The sequence below is a fragment of the Halichoerus grypus genome, chromosome 2, assembly GCF_964656455.1.
Source record: "Halichoerus grypus chromosome 2, mHalGry1.hap1.1, whole genome shotgun sequence".
In the NCBI taxonomy this organism is placed as follows: domain Eukaryota; kingdom Metazoa; phylum Chordata; class Mammalia; order Carnivora; family Phocidae; genus Halichoerus; species Halichoerus grypus.
In genome coordinates, this window is record NC_135713.1 from 203380914 (window position 1) to 203387156 (window position 6243).

Here is a 6243-nt window from a genome sequence, read left to right on the forward strand (position 1 = left end):
ACTGTTCCCAGGTCTGAGAGACCGTGACATCTATTTCTGGGCTAGGTTAAATACTCAAAACGGCGTGGTGGGTTAGACAACCCCTAGTTTGTGACCGGCAGTCCACGCCACATGGTCACTTGATGTCCCATAGTTAGGTACCTGATTCTCAAAAGGAGAAGAGTTATCTGCAAAAGAAGGCATGGATATTTTCCAAAACCCTGGAGTTCTTCATGGTAATTCTCCAGTCAGGGACCACTGGAGGCTCCATACAGCATCAGCATTTGCAATAGATCATTTGTTGCTGAATCTGCTCAGTCATAAAGCCGAGGTGACGGCCCAGAGCTAAATTTTTAATAAGAATCACACCACACAGATTTCCATCAAAGCTTTCCCTTAGAGTGAACTATAACTCCCATTAAGCCAGTTTAATTCCTTGATGAGTTTTCTATACAGTACAATTAAGTTGTCTCTGTTTTCTATTTTTATTTTCATTTTTACTTAAAATATTTTTATTAAGATCATTGTTTTCCATGAAATGTTATGATGGAAATTTAACTCAATCTAACTAATTCTAGTTCTTGCCCTTGCAAGCTGTAGCTTTTGCCCTTGTGGGCTTTCTTTTGTGGCTATTACCTCCTCTGTGTTTATTTTCCCCAAGTCAAGCTTGACAGCTCAAAATCTAAGTCTCATATCTAAATGTATGTGTTTTTAGCTGATGTCATTTTTCTGTTAATGATTTCTAACAAAACAACATGGAGAGAATATTGTATTTTTTATTTTAAGATTTTATTTGAGAGCGAGAGAGAGAGCGAGAGCACGAGCCGGTGGGAGGGGAAGCAGAGAGATAAGCAGACTCTCCACCGAGCAAGGAGCCCAACACAGGGCTCAATCCCAGGACCCCGAGATCATGACCTGAGCCGAAGTCAGATGCTTAGCCAACTGAGCCACCCAGGCACACACACCCCCCTTTTTAAGGGAAAATTTATCTAAACGGCTTTTTTTTTTTTTAAAGCAAGCTTTATGCCCAGTGTGGGACTTGAACTCATGGACCCTGAGATCAACAGTTGCATGCTCTACTGACTGAGCCAGCCAGGTGCCCCAGGCTGTGTGTATGTCTTAGCTTTCCTGTAAGGAAATAGTGAGCAATATCCCTTAGATTATCCTCGATCATTCTTTATGTACAAGGCTAGGCCATTGGTTCTACTCACATTTCATTCTGATAACTTTGCACATGCGCCCTCTACACAGTTGGCAAATCAAAGAGTACAACATCCTCAAAATATGTCCTGCTTTGTTAAATTGTGATGGATAGCCAATAAGTACATATTTGAAAAAGGAGGATTGGAAGGCTTCTTGAACTAGACCCAAGGTTGGAGAAGGTGCAGGAAGTTCGTTGGCAGAAGGATAGTTTATACCCTGCGGCTAGTATTTCTCAGTTCTGTCACCTCTATCACAGGGCTAGAGTAGACATCCACTTATTTGCTGCCATTTTCTGCACAGCCACTGCATGCCCAGAGCTGCAGTAGGCACTGATGACCAAAGCTGAGTCATGGAGGCCTGCAGAACGCTGAGTGAGAGCAAAAACTGCTGGAGGCAGGGAGGAAATAACCAAGCCGCTGCTCTAATGGCTGGGGACAGTCTTCAGAACCTGGGCAGAGGCAGATGGATGAAAATCCCAAGCTGGAATCAAGCTACATTGAGATACTTAGAAAGCATCCTTGCATTCAAGAATCACTACCAAATCCTGGGGTGCCTGGGTGGCTCAGTTGGTTAAGCGTCTGACTCTTGATCTCAGCTCAGGTCTTGATCTCAGGATCATAAGTTCAAGCCTGGCACTGGGCTCCACACTGGGCGTGGAGCCTACTTTAAAAAAGTGAGGGAGGGGTGGCGCTGGGTGGCTCAGTCAGTTAAGTGTCTGTCTCTGGCTCAGGTCATGATTCCAGCCAGGGTCCTGGTATTGAGCCCCACATTGGGCTCTTTGCTCAGTGGGGAGTCTGCTTCTCCCTCTCCTGCTCCCCCTGCTTGTGCTCACTCTCTCTCTCAAATAAATAAAATCTTAAAAAAAAAATCACTACAAATCCTAAGCAGGAGAAATAAAAACACACATATTATAATAAAACTGATGAAAACAAATATGGAGAAAATCTTAAAAGCCACCAAAAGCAGAGAGGAAAGTTACTTGCAAAGGAGGGACAATAAGACTTATAGCCAACTCTCAACAGAAAAATATAAAGCAGGGCGCCTGGGTGGCTCAGTTGGTTAAGTGACTGCCTTTGGCTCAGGTCATGATTCTGGAGTCCTGGGATCGAGCCCCGCATCGGACTCCCTGCTCAGCAGGGAGTCTGCTTCTCCCTCTGACTCTCACTCCTCTCATGCTCTCTATCATTCTCTCTCTCTCAATAAATAAATAAAAATCTTTAAAAAGAAAAATATAAACCAGAACACAGTGGAATTAAATCTCCTAAGTGCTGAAAGAAAATAGCTGCCAACCTAGAATTCTATACCCAGCGAAAATACACTTCAATATTGAAGATGATATAAAGGCATGTTTGACAACCAAAACATGAGAGTATTTGTCACCTGCAGACCTTGTATTAAAGGAAATATTAAAAGGTGTTCTTCAGGGGGTACCTGGCTGGCTCAGTCAGAAGAGCATGTGACTCTTGATCTCAGAATTGTGAGTTCGATGGCACAAAAACAGACACATAGTTCAATGGAACAGAATAGAGAGCCCAGAAATGGACCCTCAACTCTATGGTCAACTAATCTTCGACAAAGCAGGGAAGAATATCCAATGGAAAAAAGACAGTCTCTTCAACAAATGGTGTTGGGAAAATTGGACAGCCACATACAGAAGAATGAAACTGGACCATTTCCTTACACCACATACAAAAACAGACTCAAAATGAATGAAAGACCTGAATGTGAGACAGAAATCCTTCAAAATCCTGGAGGAGAAGGCAGGCAGCAACCTCTTCCACCCCAGCACAGCAACTTCTTCCTAGACACGTAGCCAAAGGCAAGGGAATGCAAGGGCAAAAATGAACTGTTGGGACTTCATCAAGATAAAAAGCTTTTGCACAACAAAGGAAACAGTCAACAAAAACAAAAGACAACGACAGAATGGGAGAAGATATTCGCAAACGACATATCAGATAAAGGGCTAGTATCCAAAATCTATAAAGAACTTATCAAACTCAACACCCAAGGAACAAATAATCCAATCAAGAAATGGGCAGAAAACATGAACAGACATTTCTGCAAATGGCCAACAGACACATGAAAAAGTGCTCAACATCACTCAGCATCAGGGAAATCGAAATCAAAACCTCAATGAGATAACACCTCACACCAGTCAGAATGGCTAAAATTAACAAGTCAGGAAACAACAGGTGTTGGCGAGGATGCAGAGAAAGGGGAACCCTCCCACACTGTTGGTGGGAATGGAAGCTGGTGCAGCCACTCTGGAAAACAGTATGGAGGTTCCTCAAAAACTTGAAAATAGAGCTACCCTACAACCCAGCCCAATGCAATTGCACTACTGGGTATTTACCCCAAAGATACAAATGTAGTCGTTCGAAGAGGCACCTGCACCCCAATGTTTATAGCAGCAATGTCCACAACAGCCACAGTGTGGAAAGAGCCTAGATGTCCATCGACAGATGAATGGATAAAGAAGATGTGGTGTATATATATATAATGGAATATTATGCAGCCATCAAAAAATGATATCTTGCCATTTGCAATGATGTGGATGGAACTAGAGAGTATTATGCTAAGCAAAATAAGTCAATCAGAGAAAGACACAGGTATCATATGATCTCACTGATATGTGGAATTTGAGAAACAAGACAGAGGATCAGAGGGGAAGGGAGGGAAAAATGAAACAAGACAAAACCAGAGAGGGAGACAAACCATAAGAGACTCTTAATCTCAGGAAACAAACTGAGGGTTGCTGGAGTGGAGGGGGGTGGGAGGGATGGGGTGGCTGGGTGATGGACATTGGGGAAGGTATGTACTATGGTGAGTGCTGTGTATTGTGTAAGACTGATGAATCACAGACCTCTACCCCTGAAACAAATAATACATTCTATGTTAATTAAAAAAAAAAAAAAAAAAAAGAATTGTGAGTTTGAGCCCCACGTCAGGTATAGAGATTACTTTAAAAAAATTTTTAAATAAAAAATAAAGTATGGGACTTTATCATTCCCAAAACGCAATTAAAAGGGGGGGGGGGCGCCCGGGTGGCTCCCTGCTTGGCAGAAAGTCTGCTTCTCCCTCTCCCTCTACCCCTGCCTCCTGCTTGTGCTCACTCTCTCTCTCGAATAAGAAATAAAATCTTTTTAAAAAAGTAATGCTTTATATTAGACTTTGATAAGCCATGATGTATGTTATAATTTCTTGGGTAACTACCCAAAAAATAATAATTAAAAAAGTATAGGGGTGCCTGGGTGGCTTAGTCGGTTAAGCATCTGCCTTTGGCTCAGGTCATGATCTCAGGGTCCTGGGATTGAGCCCTGCATTAGGCTCTCTGCTCAGCAGGGAGTCTGCTTCTCCCTCTCCCTCTACCCCTTCCCCCCTGCTTGTGTGTGTGCTCTCTCTCATACAAATAAATAAAATCTTTTTTTAAAATAACAAATAAATAAATAAATAAGTATAACCACCAGGGCGCCTGGCTGGCTTAGTCGGTTAGAGCATGTGGCTCTAGATATTGGGGTAGTGAGTTCGAGCCCACACTGGATATAGACCTTACAAAAAAAAAGGGGGGGGAATAGATTTTTAAAAAAGTATAGCCACCAAGATAATAGAGAAGAAGGAGGAAATTGAATAATAAAAAATCAGTAGTGGTAAAACTACAATTCACCAGGAAAACAATGATTATAAATTTGTGTACATCTAATGATCTAGCCTCAAAACTAATGGAAGTAAAAGGAGAAATAAGCAGGGCACCTGGGTGGTTCAGTCGGTTGAGTGTCTGACTCGGTTTCAGCTCAGGTCATGATTCCCAGGTCCTGGGATCGAGCCCTGCACTCGGCCCGGTCTGCTTCTCCCTCCTCTCCCTGCTCCTCCCCACCCCCACCCCCGTTCTCTCTCTTTAATATAAATAAATCTAAAAATAATAATTAAAAGGGGGAAAATGTATTAACAAAGGCTAAAAATTGTTATATAAACATCTCAGGAACTTAGAACAGCAAATTCAACCCAAGAAAGTAACAGAAAGGAAATAATATAGAGAAGAGCAGAAATCAATGAAATGGAAAACAAACACATAATACAAATCTCAAAACCAAGAGCTGATTCTTTGAAAAGATTAAAGAATGGATAAACTCCTAGTGTTGAGACTTATCAAGAAAAAAAAATACAAATGATATCTGGAATATAAAAAGGGGACACAAGGGCGCCTGGGTGGCTCAGTTGGTTAAGCGACTGCCTTCAGCTCAGGTCATGATCCTGGAGTCCCTGGATCGAGTCCCGCATCAGGCTCCCTGCTCGGCAGGGAGTCTGCTTCTCCCTCTGACCCTCCCCCCTCTCATGTGCTTGCTCTCTCTCATTCTCTCTCTCAAATAAATAAATAAATAAATCTTTAAAAAAATAAAATAAAATAAAATAAATAAAAAATAAAAAGGGGACACAAATACAGATCCTACAGTCTTTATAAGGATTATAGGTACCGAATTGAAAGCAGGGACTCAAGATATCTATTCACCCATGTTCTAGCATTATTCATGATAGCCAAAAGGGAGAGGCAACCCAAGTGTCCATCAACAAATGAGCAAACAGAATGTGGTATAGTGGAATATTATCCAGCCATAAACAGGAATTCTGATACATGCTATAACATGAACCTTGAAAACATTAAGTGAAATAAGACTCAAAAGGACAACTATCATATGATTTCACTCATATAAAATAGGCAAATTCATAGAGATAGAAAGATTAGAAGTTATTAGGGGCAGGAAGGGGAGGGGACAGTGGAATTATTGCTTAAGGGTTACAAAGTTTCTGTTAAAGGTGATGAAAAAGTTTTGGATATAAATCACTATCTATGACTATATCACTATTTATAGATATCACTACATAATGATTGTTTAACATTGTGAATATACTTAATACCACTGAATTGTATATAAAAATGATTAAAATGCAAATTTTATATTAGGTTAATAATTATAAGTGGATGCTATAAACAACTTTATACCAAAAGAATTTGAAAATTTAGATAAAATGGACAAATTCCCAGGAAAACACCATTTACCAAAA